Source organism: Triticum dicoccoides, chromosome 1A (assembly GCF_002162155.2).
Source record: "Triticum dicoccoides isolate Atlit2015 ecotype Zavitan chromosome 1A, WEW_v2.0, whole genome shotgun sequence".
In the NCBI taxonomy this organism is placed as follows: domain Eukaryota; kingdom Viridiplantae; phylum Streptophyta; class Magnoliopsida; order Poales; family Poaceae; genus Triticum; species Triticum dicoccoides.
The window spans coordinates 163,715,068-163,724,926 of NC_041380.1; positions in this window are offsets into that span (position 1 = coordinate 163,715,068).

The following is a 9,859-nucleotide window of genomic DNA, read 5'->3' on the forward strand; positions in this document are numbered from 1 at the left end:
CCTCCGCATTCCTTCCCACTTCAGCATGTGGCTCCAGGTTTTTAATGTGAAGCCGAAGGTGGTTGACGGGAAGCACGCCGACTGCGGCGGTGCCATGGTGAGAAAACTCCCCAACATCACTTGGCCCAAGGGGGCCTTTGTGGAGATCGTGAAGGTGTGGCAGCAGGAGTGGTTCTATATCACTAAGCCTCGTGGTACCAAATGGGCGGCTGCCCCTGAATTTAGATCTAGGCCTCCCATGCGGCTCACATCTTGGACCAACAAGGGTCTGGACTGGTGGTCGACTGACAAAGTGATGACGCTGCAAAAGTGCATCAAGAGTATGATAAAGAAACACACCAGTCTCACCGAAGTGATTCAGGTGATGCTCTTCCGCCGGATCCTCGCATGCCAACGCCGACCTCTCTGCATGTGGGATTTGAATCTGGACGGCCCTTGGACCCTGCAGTGCTTCTTTAGCACAACACACGAAGAGATCTGGAAATTGCTTTTTAAAGCCCAGAAGTCGTGGCCGGGGATGACCGAAGATATTGGTCTTGACAGCGCGCATCCGGCAACTGAGGTAAGCTTCTGCCTTCCGAGCATAATTTTGATCCATAAGTCAAGGGGTATACTAAGACACCCATTCCTTATTCAGGGGTGGATAGAAAAGGCGGAGCGGATCCGGTGTCCGGCGCCGCTACCAAAAAACCCAGCTACTCCTCTGTTAGCGAGGATGCTGATCCCGGTGCCTTATCAGGTGCCAGAGAAGAAGGCAAAGAAGAAAGGCAAGGAGCCCAAAGGTGGCTTCCGCCGAAAAGGCATTTCGGACACTATGGCCGGAGACGCCGAAGCTCTCTCCTTGCATGAGGGAGACGAAGACGAAGAGCGAGAGGAAGAAGAGAGCAATTCACCCCCCCAAGTGGAGGAAGGAGAAGAGGGCGACCTCTACAGACCCAGGAGCGGAGGCATCCAAGAGGGAGAAAATAACCCTCTCGGACAATTCAGATGTCGAAGCCCTCCATGAATGGTGCCCTAGATCGAAGCCCCTGGCCGCCTCGTAAGTACCCAAGGATACTATGCGTATGTCTGGTTTCATAACCGCGATTCTAACATATTTGTTTTGTGTGCCTTAGTTTGGCTCGCGATCTTCCCCAATCATCATCTTCGGGGAATTCACTAGAGCCGGGGATGGTGGAGAGCGAGACACCTCCGCGTGCCTCCCCACCAACCGTTATGGACGACACCAAAGTGTTGTCTCGAAAAGCCTCTCCGGACCATGGGGAGGTGTGGGAGGCCGTCCAGATGGCACAGAGGGTAACACCTCGGCTACCAAGAACATGGGGGAACCATCCCCTATGGAGACTGACAATGGGGGCCATGACCGATCTGGCCCCCAGCCGAACACCATTCCATAGACCAGTACGGCTCCAGAATCGAGCGAGAAACCCCCTTTGAAGGTGGGGGGAGCGTCGACTCCACCGGCAACCTCCATTAATCTGGAGGCACCGGACACTCTAACGGAAGCACTTTGATGTGCTTCCATCGTGGAGGAGCATCGTACCATAATGGGCTTGGTGGTTGAGAAGATTCAGTCCGTCAAGAGCGGGTTGAATGGATCCTTTACCAACCTACTAACAGGCTTTGAGGTATGTGACGTAAGACACCTTTTATATGAAAAAACTTGTGCATGTATACAGATAGTAATCCCTGAGACTATGTTTGGTTCTGGACAAAGCTGAACAAATGATCAAATGAATATCTCAGAAGGTGACGTACATATCTATTAAATGTACAGGCTTCCCTGTTGGCGGTGACCGCCCAGGCCACTTAAGTTTCCGAGCTCAAACGGAAGCTGAAGCTGGCCGATGATGGCCTCGACCGTATTAACAAACAGTTCGATGAGGCATAAGGTACATACTTGTACGGTTGAAATTATATTCGAGGAGTTTTAAGCTAACCCACTTGCTTGTGTAAATGATTTGCAGGTAGTGCGGCCAAGATTGAGACTCTCAAGGGAGGCCTGTCGCAAATCCAAGAGCAGGAGCAGGAGAGTAGAGCGGCTGCAGATTTAAAGGTCGAACAAGCCACCCGCCGTCAGTATGAGGAGAGGGTGACCAAAGTCGAGCAACAACTCAAAGATATTGCTCATAAATGTGAGGCCTTGGAGAAGGAGAATAAGGCTCAAGCAGCCGAACTCTCCAAGGCTCTCCATGAGGAGAGGGAGGCGTGTACTGAGTCCCGGACGGCTCACGAGGACATCAAGCAGGCTGAGCAAATAGCGACTGGTAAGCCCTTTCTTTTGCAGAGTAAATTCGGCAGTCAAATCCATTTACTCGCTTGCGGAGTTCTCAAAATCCGTTTGCGGATCTTTCGGGGAAAGCCGCTGACGGTGTGAAGTTTTTCCAGGTCCAGGAGGGGAACACGACGGAAAAACTCTTCTAGTCATAGTACCTGGTGCAGGAGCGTCCAGCGCTGTTGAACGACCAGATGATGCAGCTGGCGGAGCTGCATAGGATGTCCGGATTGGCCATGAAGGACATCATAGTCCGGTTATATCCAGCCGAACCCATTCCTGGAAGCTACTTCGGCCTAGTCAGGCTGCTTATCGACGCCCTATTGTGAATTGGAGCTGTTAAGCGCTCCTCGTATATAGAGGGTGCCCGGATGGCCTTTGCCTGTGTCAAAATGCATTGGGCAAAGATGAAGGCCGCCGTCGTAGCACTAGAAGGGCCGCCCGAAGGCAAGGACTATCGCAAGCTGGAGCGCTATTTTGAAGATGTCCTAGAAGGAGCCCGTTTAATAGAGGGTCAATGCTCGAAAGATATGATATTTGAATGAATGTATCCGGGCTGTCCCGACTTTGTATTATGAAACAAGGCCTTTGTATAATATGGTTGCTTGTTTATCTCAAATTATTTTCCTCCTGTGCGGTCGTTTGTGTATCTAAAAGTTTGCGAGTCGTCGGCTTCAGCCCCCACGTAGATACTACGGGGGTGTTCGTAATAGCACATGACCACTCTTGTCCCAACGTCTTGGTCCGTAAAGGAGGTCATCATGCAGCGAACTAGGCAATCAGACTATGCGGCTTTACCACTCTCACTTAGCCATAGGAGTTTGACAATGGGATTATAGGCTTAGCCCCTGGTGTTGTTCGGCTATCCAAACTTGGGTGCTTTAGACGCCTGACCGGGTGAAGGCCAGTCCTTCGTATAATACGGAAAAATCATGAAAAGATTTAATAAGTCGCCGAACCGCTGACCAGCTCTCGCCATATCATGACAGTCAGTTTTCGGCTTTTTCTCCTGAGGTATTTGACCAGACGAGCCAGAAACACAATCACAGTAGTTCTCCCTTTACTACCTTAGTCGAATGAGCGGAATGTAAGGTGGTAACCACAGGAGCCGGGCAACCCAACTATTGAGCAAAGACATGATTCAGAGTTGATGCATATAATGCGGTATTCGGGACGCCGAAGTGTACTATGAAAGCATTCAGACTTTTTGTTTCTGAATATATGTGGCCGAATGAAGCCAATGTGTATATTTCAATCAGTCATGAAGACGGAATACATATTATGGAATAAGCCAATACCGAATAAGGTAGGACAAAACTGTTTCCGCTATATCTGATTGATACGTCGAATGTGCTCTTTACAGAGAATGCCATAATTATCAAGGCTATATTACATGCCAAGAATTTGAGAACAAGGGAAAGATGTATACAGGTCCTAGAAAAAAGGAAAAGGTGATCTTGAAAATCCTTTGGACACTCTACCGCATGTCTGCGCCACTTTCTGCCTTGATGTATTATCCTTTGAGAGGATCAATGATTGAGTATACATAAGGGGCCTGGAAAAGGGCCCTCGGTACCATTGCAAGGTGATGTGGGTTGTAAAGAACCTGAAAAATAGAAGTAAGAAGAAAAAAAGGAAGAATATGAGGGTCCGGAGAGGGTCGAGCCGTATTGTGGACTTTGTTTTTAGTGTGCCTCCGTCCTCGCCCATGGTATCTTTAGTGCGTAGTTATGTATGCGCGATACGTATGCCGCAATCAGGTTAGGGTTTTGACGGAGGCCGAAATGATAATCGAGCTCTGGACGAGCCAGACTGTCATTCGGTAGGGTAGACCGGACTCGTTTGACAGTGTCTGGGGGCTTCACTATCGATGCAGTATTTGGCTTGATAAGGCACCCTATACCTCAGCTGCTAGGTCCATGGTATGCTCCTCAGTACAGAGGGAGCGCTCCATGTTTCCATTGACTGTTATAACGCTGTGTGGTCCGGGCATCTTGAGGTTTAGATATGCATAGTGCGGGACTGCATTGAAATGGGTGAAAGCAGTTCGTCCGAGAAGTGCATGGTAACCACTGCGGAAAGGGACGATGTGGAAGATCAAGACTTTGATTTGGAAGTTATCTGGTGAGCTAAAGACTACTTCCATCATTATGGACCCTGTGCAATAGGCCTCTATGTCGGGTATCACTCCTTTGAAGGTGGTTTTAGTGGGCTTGATTCTTGATGGATCAATGCCCATTTTGCGGACAGTGTCCTCATAAAGCAGGTTAAGACTGCTATCGCCGTCCATAAGGAATCATGTGAGATGGAATCCATCGATAATTGGATTGAGGACCAATGTTGCCGAACCTCCACGACGGATACTGGTCGGATGGTCTCTGCGTTCAAAAGTGATCGGACAGGCTGACCATGAGTTGAATTTTGGGGCGACTCTCTCTATGGCGTAAACGTCCCTTAATGCGCGCTTGCGCTCCCGCTTGGGGATATGAGTGACGTAGATCATATTCACTATTTTTACCTCGGGCGGAGTTTCTTTCCCCCCTGTGTTTGATGGCAAGGCTCATCATCATCCTTGCTAGGTGGCCATTTCCCCTTATGTTCGGTGTTTATTTTACCGACCTGTTTAAAGACCCAACAATTTATGTTGGTATGATTGGTAGGCTTGTCCGTGGTGCCATGGATCTAGCAAGGCCGATCTAGTATTCGGTCCAAACTAGATGGACCATCTTTGTTTCCTTTGAATGGCTTCTTCCATTGACTTGGCTTAGAGCCACTGAATCCGGCATTGACCGCCGTGTCTTCGGTATCTTCGTTGTTGCTTCGACGCTTGTGTTTTTTGCGTCGTGGCCTGCCGTTGCCATCTCGGGCTTCGGAGGTGCCAGGGTTGCTAGTGCTGTTGCTTCTACGAGCTAGCCAACTATCTTCTCCCGCGCAAAAGCGAGTCATTAGTGCAGTGAGAGTTTCGATGGACTTTGGTTTTTCTTGGCCGAGTTGTCAGGCGAGCCACTCATCACGGACGCTGTGTTTAAAGGCCGCGAGGGCTTCGGCGTCTGGACAATCGACGATTTGGTTATTTTTAATTAAAAACCTGGTCCAGAGCTTCCGAGCTAACTCTCGGGGTCTCATCGGCGTTTGGAGGCCGAACATAGGTACCTTGGAAGTTGTCTCTAGGGGCATCTTCCAAATCTTCCCAGCTACCAATAGAGTTTTCTAGGAGGCTGTTTAACTAGTGTCGTGCTGGCCCTTGAGTTTTGGGGGGAGGTACTTAATGGCATGGAGATCGTCACCGCGAGCCATGTGGATGTGGAGAAGGAAATCTTCGATCCATACTACGGGATCTGTCATTCCATCGTATGATTCAGTGTTCACGGGTTTAAACCCTTCTGGGAAATGGTGCTCCATTACTTCATCAGTGAAGCATAAGGGGTGTGTGGCGCCTCTGTATTGGGCGACGTCAGGACGCAGTTCAGATGAAGTCCGTATGCGTTTTTCGGCCCGAGTGAGGTTGTGCCTGTCGCGCCAGGCCTGATGGCCATATTATCACATTGGGGCACACCCCCTTGATCCATAGATTGATCTGGCTTGGCCTGCTCTATTGTCCAGGTCCCATCGTAGGTCATAGGTGTATCCTCGAGCTGCTGTCACTCTGCCCTTATGGCAAGGTGGTGCGGGTTGGTGTTCGGCATGGGTGGTCGCTTTGTCTCGCCCGCGTGGTGGCCGGTCTGGTTCATCAGCGCGGTCATGTTTCGAAGGTATTGGCTTGACGGTCTCGTCGTCGAATTGTGGCAGTAGCCGATGCTTTGGATAACTTTTTGTTGGGCGTTGAAGGCCATATTCTTCGGCAGCTAGGACTTGAGTTCATCTGTCGTTGAGTGTATCATGTTTGGCTTGGAGCTGCCGCTCCTGCTTTTTTAGGCTTCTCACAATGGTGATTACTTGGCGCTTAAAGCACTCCTACTCGAGGGGTTCCTCCGGCATGATGAAATATTCATTACCGAGGCTGACATCATCATTGGAGAGCAGTAGATAGTTACTATCTTCTGAATCCTCCTTCTCGACCAGATCGTCAGGATTGACTTGCCCCTCCTCCACATCATCCTGTTCGGATGTGGGCTCGACGGGGGCTTCCTGGTCTTCGGCGTCCTCTGGAGTGTTATCGTCTCCGGTGCCGGTATTACTGTCTTTGGCACGACACAATTTTGAGCGGCATCGCTGGCGTCGACGCTTCGACGGTGCCTCATCAGGCTTGTCCTCCACCGGATCTTTCCTATCTGCACCATCATCCTCTTTGGGTGTGTCCACAATGTACACATCGTATGTGGAGGTGGCCGTCCAACATCTGGTAAACGGCGGGTCTTGGCATTGTGCATCTCCGGCATCCTCGTCCATGCCATCGATGTCTTCGGAGGTGTAATCCAACATATCAGTTAAGTCCTTGATGGTGCCTATGAAGTGGGTGGTGGGTGGGACGTAAAATTCCATGTATTCAGCCCCTAGTCCGGGCTAGGCATAGTTCGGAGGCGATTCCTCTATGATGTCGAGGGACCGCATCAAGTCTAGAGCCTCATTTAAGAGCGAGGGTTGGACGGGGAAATGAAAGTCCGCTGGGCTGGCCAGGGCAAAGGCCTCTTGGCCGTGCTTGCTAAGCGCGGGCTTCGACAGTTCAGAGCTAGAGTACAGGGGCGAGTCCAGCCTTTCCATAACGGGGGGACCTAGCCTGACTCCGGGCTGGCCGGAGACAAAGTTTCCTCTGGATCCCCGATTGCGAGTTTCATAGCCGAGAGTCCGGCGGGCTTCAAACTCACATCTTCGGACCCAGCAATTTGCTCCGGATCTAAGGCCAGAGCGGTTATCGGGGCCGCAAACCCTTCAAAGATCAAATCTCCTCTGATATCAGCAACATAGTTTAGGTTCCCAAAACTGATCTGATGACTAGGGGCGTGGCTATTGATCTGTTCGAGGTGGCCAATTGAGTCGGCATGCAAAATGAAGCCGCCAAATGCAAAAATCTGGCCGGGGAGGAAAACTTCCCCGGAAACGGCATAATTGCTGATGATCGAATGAGCCATCGATCCTTCTCTTGACGACACAGTGGAACTCTCAATGAAAGCACCAATGCCGGTGCCAAAACCGGCCGGTCTCGGGTAGGGGGTCCCGAACTATGCGTCTAAGGATTGAAGGAAATAGGAGCCAAGGGTGACACGATGTTTTCCCAGGTTCGGGCCCTCTTATTATAGGTAAAACCCTACATCACTTGATTGTATTTGATGAGTATAGGGGTTACAAGAGTCGATCTACATCAAGAACGTAATGGCTAAACCCTAGATGTCTAGCCTATGTGATTTGTCTTAGCCTCTATGGACTAAACCCTCCGGTTTATATAGACACCGGAGGGGTCTAGGGTTGTACAGAGTCGGTTTACAGAGAAAGGAAATAATACATGTGAACACTAGGCTTGCCATCCATGCAAAGGAGAGTCCCATCCAGACACGGGGAAAGGTCTTCTGCCTTGTATCTTCACGACTCATCAGTCCGGCCCATATCAAATTGTCCGGACAGCCGAGGACCCCTTAGTCCAGGACTCCCTCAACCACCGTATCATGGAGAAATCATCTCTTTTATTTTCTTGTTGTTTTCTATCAGATCTGTCAGGCCAGGCACCATGGATTTCCCCTCATCCAATCATGAAGGAGGTGATGCTTGGTTGCCACAGGGGGAGCTATGGAGAGAGGGAGTTGAGGAGGCTTCCATGGAGGAATATGAAGAAAATCTCTTGGAGTTCACCCTCTGGTTTCCGAGAGGGGCACGCTGGCTGGCATCTCCACTCGTCCTAATCCTCATCAGGCCATGAGATCATCAAACAGTCAAGAGAGCCATGAATTTCAAGAACTCCCACCAAGGAGGCCTTTACACAGGTTACATCGTAACAATTTTCACAATTTGATTCACAACTATGGGTTCGAAAATACTCCTCGTATGTATATACCGTCCAATTGGGACATATCCCATCCCAGAGAAAGTGATGCAAGGACAAGTTCTTGGGAGTGGAGAATAAACATATTATGGCTGATGTGGAGAAAAACACTGAGTTGCTTCATAAAGCCCTTCGTGAGATTCAAGGCTTGAAGGGGGCACTCATGGATATATTGGGAGTTATATCACCACCACATCCTTCTTAATCACCAAAAGAAAATTGAGTATCGGGTATGGGCACTCCCCTTGGATTTCGCTAAGCTTAGGGGAGGTGCCCCGGTATCGTATCACCCCCACTATCTTTTGCCTTTACTTATCTTAGTTCAATCCATAGTTATCTTTTGCTTTAGATGAATAAAAGTTTAGTTTGATCCTTTCTCTTTGAGAGTTTGCTTAGTGATCTATCTTTGTAATCGTGTGCGACATATATAATAAAGCTTAGTTTGAGTTTTTCTTTCTTTACTTTCATGTTTCAATAAAAAGAAAAGAAATAAATGAAAAATATCATATGCTAATCTTATGGTAAGTAATGACACCACAAAAGGAAAAGTATAAGTAGAAAATTTTATTGAAAATTGACAAACATAGCATGGGTCAATGATGCAATTCATGAAAGAATTAATAAGGGAAGATAAGATTCACATGCAAATACACTATCTTGGAAATCTTTTGTGATTGTGAGCCCCCATCAAAATATTATATGCCAAAATTGTTGATGTTGGTCAAGGAAGACAACGTAATGATTTATGTTTGCTCATATTCACATAGAAGTTATATTGTCATAGATCCTTCAACATGTGGTGCTTGCCTCCCATCTTTGATAGCCAAAAATTCTGCACCAAGTAGAGATACTAGTTATGCATCCAAAAACTCTTAAACCCGAATCTTATTTTTAAGAGTCCACCATACCTACCTAAGGATTGAGTAAGATCCTTCAAATAAGTTGTCATTGGTGCAATAAGGCAATAAAAATTGCTTCTAAATGTTTTAGATCATTTAGTGTAAGACAAAATTGAGCGTTATGCGAACTTGTGATGGCAAAGAATAAAAGCGATAGACTGCATAATAAAGGTTGCTATGACAAGGGGCAGTATAACGTGACGTTCTCTTTCACTAAGGGATTGAGCATACAAACAAAAAGCTCATGGAAACCTCTGCTTCCCTCTGCGAAGGGCCTATCTTTCACTTTTATGTATTTACTTCCATGTAAGAGTCAAAGTTTTTCTCTCTATTCATTTTTATTTTCTCTTTTGGCAAGCATCATGTGGTGAGGAAAGATCTAGTCACATATATCTAGTTGGATATGGGTAGCATGAGTTATTATTGTTGACATCACCCTTGAGGTGAATATGTTGGGAGGCGCAACTATGAGCCCCTATCTTTCTATGTGTCTGGAATTTTTTTGCTCATGTGTATGAGGTGAGTGTTAGCAATCATAGAAGACTATATTATGGTTGAGTATGTGGACTTGCCTAAAGGCTCTGATATATGACCCTTCCTGAAAAGATGATGAATTGCAGTTGCAAAGTCGACTGAGAACATAGTTTGTTGGTTTCCAATAGAGTTTATCCTTTATACTTCAATGTTGTGATGAATTGTTACTTATTCTTG